At 38.1% G+C, this 16325-nt stretch overlaps 1 protein-coding gene and 1 pseudogene across 3 annotated transcripts in view; one reads left to right on the forward strand and one right to left on the reverse strand.

Moving 5' to 3' along the window:
- Positions 1-16325, forward strand: part of ZNF385D (zinc finger protein 385D) — an 875841-nt gene that overhangs the window by 707613 nt on the left and 151903 nt on the right. The gene's annotated exons all lie outside the window — the stretch shown is intronic.
- Positions 3628-3994, reverse strand: LOC112925597 (large ribosomal subunit protein eL38 pseudogene; annotated as a pseudogene).

The raw sequence follows: 16325 nt of genomic DNA on the forward strand, positions 1-16325 counted from the left end.
GATATCCTTTTCTTTTTTAAGTCTTTTATTATATTCATTTGTTTTTTTTATTATTATGGAGAAGGGTAGTCTTAAGGTGATTTTATTTTTAAAATTCTAAGAGATTTCAGCTTGTTTAAAGAGAACAAACTTGATGCTTGATTACAGTTTTTCTTTTCCTGTTTTCTATGCATTAATTCTATTCCTTAATTCTTCTATTCATTAATTCTGATTAGCCTTTCAGAAAGTTATCTTTTCCTGTCCTACGTAAATAAAACTACTCAGATTCCTGAAGCCTCATTTGAGTTAGCTTGTTATGCCTTTTCCTCTCTTTCACTGAATAATGAGGTCTTTTCAAATTGATTGGTTTCTTTAAATCTCTCTCCAACACATACGTACTCACATATGACTGCAAAAAACAAAATGTAGTGTTTTAAAGTTGAAAAAAAAAAAGGTCAAGGACTTGGCTAGAGGGGAAGATTAATAATATTAGGAGATGAGAGCAAGAAAGAAAGTGAAATAAAATTCTATTTGTTGAGTTCTTGTTATGTGAAACTCCGTGTTTCATTTGAATAAGGAGCCTACAGGTTTAAATATGGAGCTGTGGCAAGGATGCCTACCTGTCCACCAAAAAGGTGTTCCAAACTTCCATTGTGTGAGCTTTTGCTGGGAGGAGGATACTCCGGGACACTAAATTTCCCAGTTCTCCTTGTGAGCACAGCCATATGTCCAAGTTTACCTAAAGGGGGGACTGCAAGTGATAATTTTATACTTCAGGCATAGCTGAAGGAACACACCCAGTGTTATTTTCTTCCATAATTCTTTCCTCTTCTGTGTGACTGGAATCAAAAAAACCTCCAGGATGACAGTTTTGGATTGAATTGTGCCCCTCACACCTCAAAATGTATGTTGAAGCCCTGACCCCCACTACCTCTGTATTAGGAGAGAGGCCTTTAAAGGGATAATTAAGTTAACAGGAGGCCATTAGGGCGGGCTCTAATCCAATTTGACTAGTGTCCTTACAAGAAGAGAACAGTAGGACACACAGGCACTGCACACATACAGAGGAGAGGCCATGTGAAGACACAGCAGGAAGGTGGCTGCCTGAAAGTCAAGGAGAGAGGACTCAGGAGAACCCAAACCTGTCAACACTTTGATCTTGGACTTGTAGCCTCCAGAACCGTGAGGAATCAAATTTCTGTTGTTTAAGCCACTTATTCTGTGATTTTTTTTTTTTTTTTCGGATAGCCCTAGCACAAACTCATACAGGGACCTTGGAAACCACCTGTTAAAGCTGGTATAACCATTGTCATCTAGGATTCCTGAGTGACCAGAGTGGTTAGAGTCTCACTTCAGACCTGCTCTTGCTCCCTACATTATCTTGTACACTATAAATAAACCTTCCCTAGGGTCACCTAGCTGGCTCATTTGGAAGGGCATGTGACTTTTGATCTTGGGAGTCGTGAGTTCCAGCCCCACATTAGGTATAGAGATGTCTTTAAAACAAACAAACAAACAAACAAACAAAAACAAAAAAACAAAACAAAACAAAAAAAACACACACACTCACAGTAAAACAAAACCCCTAAACTTCTGTTCACTTAAATTATTGTTATATTTGGAGTCTAATTGTTAGAGCAGTTTGCCTCTCCAAACTAGCAGAGGTGGTTTCCATGTCCAACAAATTATAAGGGCAGAGATTGATTGCTAAAATAAACATGGATGTGGCATGCGTGGAAATGAGTTGTGTGTTCATTCCCTCCCACAGCAGCTTTTCTAGGATTCATTCATATGCTTGGCTACAACTTCCAACCTCAATATTATCACTCTGTCCCTATCTGATAATACAAATCTGCCTATTTATTGCTTCAAGAGTTTAAAGGACCATTTAATGAATAAAGAACAGAGTCTATGTAATTACATTGGAAAGTTCACTAAGGGTCTTGACAAAACTTCATGTGATGTGAGGTTTTCTTTATTATCAGTAACGCACAGAGTAACAACAGAAATGTAAGGTCTGTGGGTTTAGATCTCAATATGAACCAATTCTAAAAAGACTAGCACTAAAGGTATGTGTATAAGAGAGGAGGGATGAGATTTGAAATCTATGGAGACAGAAACTGGTCTATGGAATATACCTCTAAATCTTATAGCTCAAGTATAGAAGAAACTTAATAGAAGTGTCCCAAATTTGACAAGAATCCCAAAAGTTTACCTTATAAAATATTATCTTACAAACTTAGTCAACCAAACCAGAAGACTGATTTTGCTTCTTTCATTGTCTTCATTGAAAACTATAGTATAAAATCACTGCCATTGAAGAAGTCATCAAAGAGTATGCGAGGTGTAGAGGGCTGTTATCAAGTGGGTGAATTAAACATATATAATTTTTTTTTCCTGAATTTTATATTTGTGTTGTCTGTCAGATTTTTTTTTTTTTTTAGATTTTCTCTTTTTAGGTTTGAAGTTTGTTATACATCTCCTCATTTTAAAAATATTATTTTTCTAATCTACTTTTTGTACTTGATAGTATGTATTCTTTTTCTTAAGATACTAAAATTGTATAAATTTCATCTGTAGGCCCCACAAAACCTTGAATTTGTGCCACTAATAAGCCTTGACGTGAACTCTCTGGTGACAAGAGCCTCCCACCCCACCCTAGGGGCCTCCTTTCAGTGCAGGGAAGCCTACCCATGACTGTGTTTATTATGCTGTTAATGCTGTTATTATCTGTTTGTTTGTTTTGGCTTAACTCCTGAAATCAGTTGCAACCTGGCTCTGCCTGGGACATGGAGACAATGTTCCATTTCAGTTCCATGTATTCACAGATACACAGTGGTGTTATAAGGAAGTAGGTGTGAAGCTCAGCATTTTTTCTAGATTGTTTCTATTAAAAACTATAATGTTTTTAAATGAAACATGAAAGATTTAGGGAAGGGATGCCTGGATGGCTCAGTGGTTGGGTGTCTGCCTTTGGCTCCTGGCGTGATCCTGGAGTCTGGGGATCGAGTCCCACATTGGGCATCCTGTGGGGGGGGGGGGGGGGGCTGCTTCTCCTTCTGCCTGTATCTCTGCCTCTCTCTCTGTGTCTTTCATAAATAAATACAATCTTTAAAAAAATAGAAAGATTTAGGGAAAAATACGTCTCTTTAAATAGGATGCCTTTATCTTTACAAAGTTTGTAAAATTGTATCACCATTTCTGAAATTAGTTTACTTGTAGGTATATAATGATTAGAAGCCAGTTTTTTTAATTCAGTTCTTTCTTGTACATATTTTACATTTACTATTAAATTCAAGAGGCTTCAAAATTGTTCTTATGAATACAGAGTACTGTTAGGTACTGAGGGTTGGACTATAGAATCTAAATCAGTTGACTTGGACACATGGTGAGTTAGCAGTACAGTTAGATAAGGAGAGATGTTTTTTGAGTCTCAACTGAGTCATTTCTCTTTCAAAATACTGTGACATTTAATCTGACTTTCCATTGCCTTTATGTATCTGTGACTGATATAAGAGCTCATTACTCCTTGGTAATTTGATAACTGAATAAATGAGTGAATTCCACCATGATGATGTTTTATATATATATTATATATATGTTATATATATAATATATATAATATATATATATAATTCCACCATGATGTTTTATTTTTTTAAGAATTTTTAAAATTTTAATACAGTTCAAATCAGTGGGCCAGGTTCATTTTAGCTCCTTCACTGCCAAACCTGGGGGCAGAGAGTTTCTCTGCCTTCTCTTTGTCTGTAATGACCAAAGTATAAAGATACCGGCTGCATCGAACTTTAAACTTCACATTATCCTTATTCTTCTTGATCTTGATGGATTTGGCGTCCTTTCACTGGGCGGTCAGCAAGAAGTCCTTGATTTCCTCAGATTTTGCGAGGCATGGCAACGGGGGGCACGGGGGTCAGTGCGCGGCCAGCACCCACTGGCGCATTACCCCGGATTGCCCCCCAGGCTCCCCTTTACCGGCAGAGACACTCACCACCATGATGTTTTATATATATTTATGTATTTCTCCTATGTGTCCAACTTGAATAAGTCTTAGGTTTAAATCCTACATTGTATAAGTTATATGACCTCCCTGATCCTTAGTTTTTTAATCTGAAAAGAGAGTGACTATTTCACAGAACTTCCTGAAGGTTAAATGAAATAACATCAATGAACTGCCTAGGACAATGGTAACTTTTAGTAGCTGCTCACAAGATGTGCATTTCCTTCATTTTTCCATCCATCATTACCTAAGACATTTAAGTCCAGCCTTTATGGAAGTATTATAAGGCATAACAAGCAAAAGAATATGAGTGAATTTGTGGGAAATCATCTGTCTTGCTGTCTGTTAATGTTCTCAAGTATGATGTCTTGGTGATGGTGAAGCACCATGTCATCCTCAGATACTTCTCTCTTTAGCTCCCTCTGCCTAATACAACTGAACTTGGTATAACACTGCAGAAAGCAATGGATGATTTATTGGCCTTTGACCATGTATGTAGGTGCATAGAATTGCAGCCAACTTAGAGTATATAGAATGATTTATTTGGGGAAAAAATTTAGAGCAATTTAGTTGATAATGTCTTCATTCTATATCATAGGAATATAGGGTAATATTTTTAACACAATAGAAATGTCTTTATCATTTCTGCTTTACAGAAGGCAAAATGTGAAGAACAGAGAGGTTAAGACATTGTCCCAGCTCACACAGGTAGTGAACATTGGATCTGAGACTGATATTGATCTTGCCATATGTAGTTTGCTTTTCTTTTTCCATAGAGTAACATAGTAGAAACAGGCTGCCTGGATTTGAAGCATAGCTGTGTATCTTATCTTCTCTCTGAAGAAGGCTTCCATATCCTCATCTGTAATATGGGAAATAATAATAAAATATACATCTGTGGCAGATAGACCCTAGGATAGTTCCCATGAGCTGCACCTTCACACTCTTATGTAATTCCTCTACTTAAGTGTGGGGGGACTTATGATGTACTTTTAACTATGGAATATGACAAACATGGTGGACAAACACAATTATATGTATATAATTATGTTGTGTATGATTAAAACACAAGTCTTACAAGGAGATTTTCTCTCTTACTGTAAGCTTTGAAAAAGCAGGTTGTCATATTAGTGAGTTGCTTATACAGAGGTCCCCATAACAAAGAACTTGGGGCAGCCTCAGGCCAACAGCTAGCAAGAAAATGAGGCTCAGTTCAACAGCCCACAAAGAGCTGAATGCAGGCAATAGCCAAGTTAAGTAAAGAAGCAGTACTTCTCAATCTACGCCTCAGATGAGACTGCATCCCAGGCTGACCCCTTGCTCTCAGTTTTGCAAAGGATGTAGCAAAACTGTGTCTGAACTCCTAGCCTACAGAAAATTTCAGATGAAGGAATGTTGGTTTAAACCCCTAAATTTGCAATAAAGTTGTTGTATATTGGTAGATAACTAATTCACCCTAATAGAACTATTGTGGAATTAAATCTGGTAATAATGTGAAATGCTTGTATCTATGGCAGACATATTAACTCAAAAGCAGCATTGTCATGCCTTATTCTTTAATCCAGTAGCATAGGGACATTTGTGTTCTTATATATATATTCCTGTCCTTTGTTACAATACAATCTCCAAAAAGCTTCCTATGAGGGCTTTCTAAAGACATATTTCTATGTTTATGCATTTTTTGCATTTTTATGTATTATTTATGCATTTTAAAAATGCATAATTTTTGCATTTTAATTTATTTATTATTTATTATTTTTATTTATTTATTTATTTATTTATTTATTTATTTATTTGTAGATATGACTACTTCTGAATTGCCCCTATATTTCTAGGGTCTTTGAAATAAAGCAAGACTCAACAATATTTAAAGAAAGTAACCATGGGGTACCTGTGTGGCTTATTCAGTTAAGCATCTGCCTTCAGCTTGGCTCATGATCCTGGGGTCTGGGGATTAAGTCTCCTATCAGGGGATCCCTGGGTGGCACAATGGTTTGGCGCCTGCCTTTGGCCCAGGGCGCGATCCCGGAGACCCGGGATCGAATCCCACATAGGGCTCCCAGTGCATGGAGCCTGCTTCTCCCTCTGCCTGTGTCTCTGCCTCTCTCTCTCTCTCTCTCTCTCTCTCTGTGACTATCATAAATAAATTTTAAAAAATTTAAAAAAAAAAGTCTCCCATCAGGCTCACTGCTCATTGGGGAGTCTGCCTCTGCTTCTCCCTCTTCCTCTTCTGCCTCTGCTTCTCCCCCCAGTCTGCCTCTGCCTCTTCTTCCTCTTCTGCCTCTGCTTCTCCCCCAGCTCGTGCCTTGCTATCTTGTGCACTTTCTCGCTCTCAAGTAAATACATAAAATCTTTTTAAAAAATAAAAAAAAAGTAGTGGCTTGCTAATTAAGACATTTTGATTGCAAACGACAGAAACCCAAGTTAGATTAGTTTAAGAAATATAGGAAGTTTATTAGCCTGTATAATTGGGAATGGTAAGAGTAAAGGTAGGGACAGATGGAAGAAGGGATTCAAACACTATAGGCCTCTCTACTCATCTTTCCATAAATCACATCTGTTTCTTCCACATGAGGGTTTCCTTTGTCTTTGTGTGGCTTCAGAAATGGCTACAAGCCAATCAAGCTTATATATTAACAGTTCTAAGACCAGAGTGTGAAGAACACATCCTCTCATAGCTTCTTTTCTGACACTTCAGACCAATGAGTATGACCACCATGGGGCAAGCTACTCCAAGGGGGCTCAAAGTAGTTTGTGAGTCTACTCTCTATTTCTAGAGGCTGGGTAGAACTATTCCCATAAGAAGGGTGGGAAGACATGTTAACTAGACAAAACAGTGGTGTCTAGAATTGATTTAGCAACATTTTTCTCAAGTGCCTGGAATTTAAATATTTACTACTGGAAAACCTGATTTGGATAGCATTCTCCATAAATGAGCCATTTGGCTTGCTAATAGATGATTATGAAGCATAAATTCACTCCATACTTCTGAGCACTTTTTTTTTCTTCCCTGTTTTAATTAGTGATTCTGGAATGAAAGGCCCAGAGATTGAAATCTGAAAACAATTAATGGTAATTCTATCTATAGCTGACCCTAATTATTTAGCTCAATTGGCTAGAGCTGTGTGTTAATGAGGCTAATGTGGTGGGTAAATCCCTGTGTGGACCAGTCGGTTTTACTCATTGTGGAGTATGGGCTCTCCTCTTCCCCTAACCTTCTTCTGAAAACACCAGCTTTGGGATGTGCGACAGATCAAATGAAATTATTCAGCACAATTCTATTTAGCTGAGAAAACAGCTTCTGAAGAACATGGTTGGCAATCATTTACATTTGTAAAAGATGGCACAATTATTTTCATATTAGGTACCTGATTATATGCCATAGTTGTCTGACTTGACCATTGCCAAGTTGTTTAAAAAGATTTTTCCTGCCTTTTTCAGTGAGATCTCATCACCCCAACACCTGCTTATGATAATGAATGAAACTTATTGGAAATTTAAAGATAAAGGAAGAACCATAAATGTTAATACTAATGGCTATGACAGATCTTGGTTTTATTGCACAACTGGATTTGGCACTACTTTTATTTGTTAATAGAATTTTGATGCTTCTCCATGAAACCCCAAAATGAAGCTTTATCTACAAGTAGGACAGGGGAAAATAGCTGTGGAGATGATCAGAGTAAAAATAACACCAAAAACAACAACTGACTTTTTTTTTTTTTTTAGCTCCTCTTTGGGTCAGTTACTGTGGTTATTTCTCTCCATATACTACTAAATTTCATAACAACCTTTTCAGGTAAATTCTTTTATTTGCCATATTCTATAGCAGAGGAAGCAGAAGCAGAGTAGGTAAAAATAACTTGTTTTATGTTATACTTATGCAGAGATTTGAACCTAGGCATTCTGAATCCAGAGCCCATACTTTTACACTAGCTGCTAATTCTACATTTTTAGTTATCTGACATTCCACTAATGCTTGTGGTTTGATAACCAGCCACAATCAGAATTCATGTTCATAGCCACATTCCTAAAAGACATACATAATTATTAGAAAAGATTATAGTTTTGCATTATGGGTCACTTGGTTGCAAGTAATGCAACACTATTCAAACTTGCATATGTAAATTAAAGGAAGAGACAATTTACTGGAAGAAAAAAGGGACATCCCATGGAACTCAAGGCAGGACTGACCATCACACCCCTTGAAGGGATGAGATAAGATAGACATCAGGGATTCTGATTATCATCTCTCTCTCTCCCCAGAACTAAGTGGTAGGCTTTTTGTTTTTCTCTGGACACACTCACTTGTTCTCTGTCTCGTAACTAGCTCGCTCTGGTCCCACATGCATGTGGCTTCCAGCTCATGCTCCCACAGGATGTTTCCATTTAACCATTAACGGAACCTAAACCAGTATCTGCAGGACCCAAAGCTAAACTTCCAGAAGAAAGAATGAGATGTGACCAGAGGGGTGCTATCCCTTTATGAACTAGAGGGCAGAAAGGTATTCTGAGAAGATGTGGGTACTGGAAAGAAATGATTGGCAGAGGACATCATTTGGCCTCATCAATATGGTTGTTCTCTGTGGATCAGTGTGATGATGGTATTGATTATAAAACACCAGAAAATGGAAAGAGTGTACACTGCTTATATAGGGAAGCCTCAGTTCAAATTTGCAGTTTTCTACTTACTGACCTGTGGCAGTTTAGGCTGATATTTATTAATTTAAATATGCTTCGATTTTGTCACCTATTAAACAACAATAAAAATGCTACCTTAAATTACTGGATAATTCCATAAAGTCATTATGCAAAAGTTTCCCCTACTAAGCAATAAATGCTATTCATTCTTTATTATAAACTTAATTTTGTATTAGTTTTTAAAGACTTCATGCATGTATGTTTGTATGTACTTGTTATATCTGTGTGTGTGTGTGTGTGTGTGTGTGTAAGTTACTATCAATGGTACACAATCAATTTTAAGAATAATTTTTGGGAGAACAAAAAGCTAGGAAGTTAATTTTGATTAATGTGAATAAATTCTCTGTTCTGTAAATGCATTTGAAATAAGGAACTGTTTTAATTAAAGACTGCATTCCTCAGTGTTGCCTGATAATACACGATATGCTATAAGTATACAGGAGAGGGAGAGAGAAGAAGATAACCCCTCACACATCCCAGAACAAGAAGCAGGTAAAAAGAACTTCATCCATTTGCAGCAGAATTGATCAGAAGAAAATAGTTTTGACCCTTAAGTAACATCTCTTTTTGAAAGCTAGCAGCTTTCTGCCTCTGACACGGAGGTTAAATCCTAATTATCTCCATGGAGAGAGATGGTAGGACTCTTCTTTCAATGGGGTGGAAAGGTTTGACGGTGGAATTTATTTAATAGAAGCTGCAGTCACTGTCTTGCAGCTGCTTCCTTTAATCAAAACCTTTTGTTTTCCAGTTCAGGTCCCCCTGTGAGGGAGACCACAGGATGGAGCACAAATTGTCTGTTCTGGGAGTCAGGAGACCAGCCCTTCTCCGTTTTCACTCTTACTTGCTTTGCAGCTGGGATCCAATTTATTTCTCCAGCCCTCACTTTTTTCATCTATTTCAAATGCATTCTAAAGTCACCTGAAACTAAAAGTTATTATTGATGTTCCATTTTGTACATAAAATATATATGGTATTTCCTATACCCTCCGTGAGTCAGTCAGATACTGGTAGGAAAAATACCTACTCAACATGGTTTAATGGAATTCATAAAAGGACTGTGCTTGGAGGTGAAGGCAATGCTAGAGGAACTAAGTTGTGTGGTGGCCCCCAGAGGTGGAATCATGGCCACTCCTGGGCCCAAAGGGGAAGGGAAAGGGAATAACAATGCTGGAGCCCTGGGAGACCTGGGCTGGGCAGAGGGACTTGGGACTGACCCCCGAGGCTGACAGTAAAAAGAAGCAGTTTCTGTCAGAGTAGTGTGGACCTTTGGAGAGGGCTGGGAAAGGTACACTAGGCTCTCTGATCTCCATCCCTCAGTTCTCCTGTTGGTGCCTCTAGGGACCAAACACAACCAGAATTCAGGAGGAAGGAATCCAGGTGATGGAGTGAGACCAGGATGGAAGAAATCCAGGTGATGGAGTGAGACCCCTAAGGAACAGAGGAGGTTAGAGAAAGAGAGTGGATGGAGGTGGTCCAAAGACAGTAACTGGTCCAGTCTGCACATCGTGTGGTGTGCATTATGAGGCTTTCCTATAGTAGTATACATGAATCATTTTGCATTTGACTTATCAAATGTTGGATGATGTTGAGTAGCGTGAGCCTTTACTTTGAAGTGTTTATGTTCAAATATTTTAATAAAATCATTAAAGATCGAGGTAGGAATCTTTTAATTTCTTCATCTGTAACCTTGTAATTAGTCCCTAACTCACCAGATGGTAGTAATGATTAAATGAGATTAAAAATAACAATTAGTGGGGATCCCCTGGTGGCTCAGCGGGTTAGTGCCTGCCTTGGGCCCAGGGCATGATCCTGATGTCCTGGGATCGAGTCCCATGTCAGGCCCCTGGCATGGAGCCTGCTTCTCCTGCTGCCTGTGTCTCTGCCTCTCTCTCTCTCTCTGTGTGTGTGTGTCTCTCATGAATAAATAAATAAAATCTTAAAAAAAAAACAATTAGAAAAAATGACAGTCTTCAAATTAACCCTATGGATACTGCTATTATTTCCATTTTAGAGATGAAGAAACTGAGGCATGGGGAAGTTATCAGTGCCACGGGAGTGAGTAGGCAAGTGTTGAAAGACATCTGAAGAGAGAATAATCTGTTTTCTTTATGTGATCTGGTAAAGGTGAGGGGTTGTTTGACCCCTCACCTGTGATTGACACACTTGTAATTTCCTACCCTGGCTCACATCCGTTGCTGGGCATTTTGTAAATTCATTGGTAGATGCCAGGATTCATACGTTTGCCATCATTTAGAATTTTCAGTGATAGACATTCACTCCTTTGACTTACTCTCTCTTCAGTTTAAGCCCAAGGAGACCCCAATTCTATTTTCTCTGTGCCCAGGCTGCTGTGCCTAACTGGAGACATTTACCAGATGTCTCTATTGTGTCCAATACAAATTCTTTCTCTTTGTATCTGAACCCACAGTGGGGCTCAAATGTCCTTACACTTCTTCCTTCCCTGTCTATTCCTGGAAATGAAATGTCCTCAACCCCCACACTGTCTGGTCCAGTGATCTCACTTCTAAACTGCTTGCAGCCTCCACACTCTTATGGAAAGGGCATACCTTTTGCTTCCTCTACCGAGAAGTGTTAGGACTAAGGTTAATTTCCCGTGAGCTCCGTCTTCATTTCCGAAGCTTGTATGGGTTTCGCCCACTTTCTCATGCTTCCTGCTGGAGTCAGAAGGATGCTCAGGGTTGTTCTCTGTGACTTCACCCTTTGCTACCACATGTGGACCATTGGTTACAACCCTCTAATTCCCTTTCTACCTTCCTAACCTGACTCCTCTATGGCCACAAATATCTCATTACTTTCTCTATCAAAAAAAGAGCTACATTTTAAGGAGGAAAAAATAACTTTTTTTTGCACTTAAAAACATTCCTGCAAGCTGTTCTCATTTCTCTCCTCTTTGCATATTTCTTTAGAGAGTTTCCTATACTAAGTGACCCCATTTTCTTACCACCTACTCACTGTTCAAACTTTTACAACCCAGTTTCTTTCTACCTTACTCTACTAAATTACTTTCTCTAAGTTTATCTGTTAATCACCAGAATCACTTAATTCTCAGGCCTTACCTTGTATTACCTCCTTGGATTTTACATTGTGAACCACCCAATTCTCCTTCCTTTGTCCTTGGATTCTAGAGCACAAAATATTCCCACTTTTCTCTTACTCTTTTTTCTCTCTTGGTTGCTGAATACCTCTCTTCCATTTCCAAAACTAGATATCCTTCTTAGCATAACACTGTCAGGCTAATTTTCCCAAATAATTATTCCTAGACTTTGAGCATGGCACTATACAGCTTAAAACCAAAAAGCCAAGCAACCAAAAAACTTTTGGCAACTTAGTAAGTCCAAACAAATCAAATGTTAACTCTTCATTTTGGCAGGCAATTTCATTTCCTTTTCTAATCCAGGTCACTTTCTGAGTGTGTGTGCATATATATGTGTGCATATAGATATAGATATAGATATAGATGTAGATATTGTTATTTCCTCATCTAAGGTCACCTACATTAGTCAGGCTGGGTTTGGCTCTAGTAACAAACATCTCTGACTCTCAATGGGTTTGCAGTGAAAGTTTCTTTTTCATTCTTGAGGATTCACATGACAACTGAACATCTGTTCTTGTCACCATCTCAACATAAATTCCTTTCTATGATTGAGTCAGAGTACACAAGGGCTTTCTCTTCCTCAGCCTAGATATAAGATCTGCCACTTCCACTAACGTGTCACTGGCTAGAACAAATCATATGGCCATGCATACCTGCCACATGCTGTCCACTCTGTATAGAAAGAATCCTTCCACCGCCTCTGCCTCCTGAAACACTACCTACCTTTCAAGGCCTGTATAAAATATCAGTTTCTTATTTAGTCTTTCCCCAATATTCATACCACTAACCTATCAACTACATAAATATCCACAGATGTTTAAAAAATAAGTAATTATGAATATGATAATTGTGTTGTTAAAAATTCAAATACCAAAGAATAAAAAATGAAAGACTGATCCCCACCCACACCTCCAATCCTGCTTCCTTAAGACATTCGATCATTACTTATACTTTTTCAACTGTACTTTGATAATTTTAATGTGTATAAAGGCATATTTGTGTAGGTATTTTTAGACAAATGGAATTGTATTAGACATTGTCCTGTACTTGGCTATTTTCATGTCTTATGTTTGAGTTTTTTTCTGTGTTAGCTTGTAGCGAACTAGAACATTCTTGTTCACACATATTTTCTGTATAGATAACAATACAATTTCTGTTACCACATCCTACAAATGAACACTAGTTTTACTGGTTTTGGAATCTTACAAAAAGTGCTATAGTCATTAATGTATATAAGAATTTGAATGCACATAGGAGAGTATCTTTAGGAGAAATTACTAGAAGCAAGATTGTTGGATTTGAGGGGACAGGTACTTTTAGCTTGGAGAAACATTGCCAAATCCTCTCCCCTCAAAATAAAAACTGTGGCACTGATTTATATTCCTACCAAAAGTGTATAACAATGGTTTTCCTCCACCTATTACCAACTCTAGATATTATCAGTCTTTTCCTCACCGAATTAAATGGTATGCTTCTTTAAGAGAGGCCATTTTTTATACATCTTTTTTTTCTCCTGTATTGGTTGACATATAGAAAGTATTCATTGTTTTATTTAATTTCTTTCTTATTTTTGTAATTGAAAGTGATAGTATTTAAGCTGGACCTTGAATCATAGTAGTTTTGGGATAGAGGCAGAGAATTCCTGGTATCAACAGAGGCATCAACAACAGAAGCAGGAGGAGGTAAACAGGCATTATCTAAACCTAGACCTTTTTGTGCAGAGGTGTAAGAGTAGTGAAGGAGAAGTAATGGAGGAGATGGTTATAATCATTTTTGGTGGCTCTTGAATGTGGGCTAATGAGTGGTTTTAATAGTTTAGCAAAAGTAATAAGTGGGAAGCAGGAGATCTAAATTTTGCTCCTGTCTTTGCTACTAACCTGTTTGGGGCTAGTATTTGGGTCTCAAGTGCATTTTCTCATTTCTAAAATGAAGAGTTCTGTTTATTTCTTCACACTTGCCTTCAATATATATATTTTTCAGATTTTTACTTATTTATTCATGAGAGATACAGAGAGAGAGAGGCAGAAACATAGGCAGTGAGAGAAGTAGGCTCCCCGAAAGGAGCCCAATACGGGACTTGATTCCAGGACTCCGGGATCATGCCTTGAGCCAAAGGCAGATGATGCTTAGCCACTGAGCCACCCAGGTTTCCCTTTTTCCTTCAATATTTGTGCACCTGCCAAGGTATGCAAGGCAGTTGATTAGTAGCTCTGTGTATAAATAACAATGAATAAGACTGCCTGGTTCCCAATTCTCTCTGAAAATAAAGTATCATGGAGAACAGAGGCCAGATGAAGGCATCATTACAATATTGTGCTAAGTGATCCAAATGGAGATGTGTCGGGTGCCTGGGTACCATTAGTTGGATCACTTCACCACCACAGCATGGGCTGATCTTCTAAAGCTTCCTGCAGCTTCGGGGCAGCTACAACCATCTGAGGGGTGAAATGTGCCTTCCAGATCACTAATGAAATGCAGTTATCTGGCCTGATAGGGCACAGGGCATATGTGGATGCTTGTGAGCAAAAGTGACGTGATCTTTTGTTTATAAAATAATGGTAACGTTCTAGAAATAATTAGCATTAAATTTTGTTTACCTTAACTGATTTCACACTTAGCAACCTTATAAAAGTAAAGCATTTGCTCTAATCTAGGCTTGGAAGTACTAGAAGACACTGCTTTTTAAGAGATGTTCATTTCCAAAGGAGGCCAGATGCTTTTCTGAACTCCCCAGTGCCTCCTCCCCAGGGGTTTTCCCCATCTTGGGAGAACAGACTCTAATCTTATGGGTTATTTTTTACTCTTGAGGTTTCTTTGTAACACTTTGTGCTAATCAATTGGAAGTATTCATGCTAATGAATTTGCACAAATGGCCTCATTAGCTGGAGGGTTTTTCATTTTATTTCATTTTTATTTTATTTATCTTTCTTGAGGTTTTGAATGTTTCACTTCATTCATGCAAATGAGTCAGCAGGAAGAATTCAGATCTGTCTTGGCCTATAGTCTATCTTGTGCTTTCTAAAGTGAAAAATCTTTTGGGTTCACCCTCAAGAATTAATCTCAGATATGTACTTTGTAAATAATTTGATCACCCATCCAGTGATGTATATGGATTCTACTCTGTTTTGGAAAATTGTTTTGGGGTTTTCATATAGTAATGATTATTTTAATTTTTTTTAAAGATTTTTTATTTATTCATGAGAGACAGAGAGAGAGGCAGAGACACAGGCAGAGGGAGAAGCAGGCTCCATGCAGGTAGCCTGATGTGGGACTTGATCCTAGGACTCGAGGACCACATCCTGGGCTGAAGATGGCACTAAACCACCGAGCCACCCGGGCTGCCCTAATTATTTTAATTTTTATCAAGATTATTTGCCTACATGGTAAAAGTAATAATGATAAAATGCTCCTAAAGAATAACAACAGTAAGGGCAGCCCCGATGGCCCAGCGGTTTGGTGCCACCTTTAGCCCGGGGTATGATCCTGGAGATCCCAGCGAGTCCCATGTCGGGTTCCCTGCAGTGAGGCTGCTTCTCCCTCTGCCTGTGTCTCTGCCTCTCTCTCTCTGTGTGTCTGTCATGAATAAATAAATAAAATCTTAAAAAAAATTAACAGCAGTAAAAATAGTAAGTGTTCCCGAGACTTCTATAACTTTCTATGCAGATTTTCTGAGGATTTTCTTTTTTTCTTGGATTCCACTAGTTAGATATGGGTTCTCTAGGTTGAATATTTAATTTTCATATATTTTCATCTATTGTACATACTTTTGGTTTAGTTTTTGTCTTTAATTGTGAAGATATTTTCTTAAGTTTTTCTTTAAACTTTTCAATTACATTTTGCATATGTACTTTCATATTTATAATTCTCAGAGCTTTTTTGCATATCTATATTTGTTTTTAACAGCATCATCTTCTAATTTCATGCATGAATATATTCTGTTATCTGTCATGGAAATTTTTTTTTCTATTACTTGCACCATTCCTGTTTCCTCTGCATATTGTGCGCCTCCGTGTACCTGCGTATGCGTTTTGTTTAGGTCTTTGTCTTCCAATATGAAAGGTTTTCTTGAATGTTTTATGATTGATCATCAGTTTTAGAAAAGGAATATTTGATGTCCTGCATGAATGGTGGTAGGATCAGCAATGTAGGGTGAAAAGATAGAGCTATTTTTCATTAGAAGACTCTAAACATTATTGAATCTAGGTCTTATTCTGGGGCTTTCAGTGTTTTGAGAGGCACCATTTAATCTCTGGTGGCCTGTAAAAGTTGCTCATTTCTTTTCTTTTTTTTAAGATTTGATTTATGTATTCATGAAAGGCACACACACACACAGAGGCAGAGACACAGGCAGAGGGAGAAGCAGGCTCCCTATAGGGAGCCTGATGCAGGACTCAATCCTGGGACTTGGGATCACATCCTGAGCTGAAGGCAGATGCTCAACCCCTGAACCACCCAGGCAACCTGAGATTGCTCATTTCTTTAATGCTGTCCAATCTCTCTGTTCTATGATGA

Source organism: Vulpes vulpes, chromosome 11 (assembly GCF_048418805.1).
Source record: "Vulpes vulpes isolate BD-2025 chromosome 11, VulVul3, whole genome shotgun sequence".
NCBI lineage: Eukaryota > Metazoa > Chordata > Mammalia > Carnivora > Canidae > Vulpes > Vulpes vulpes.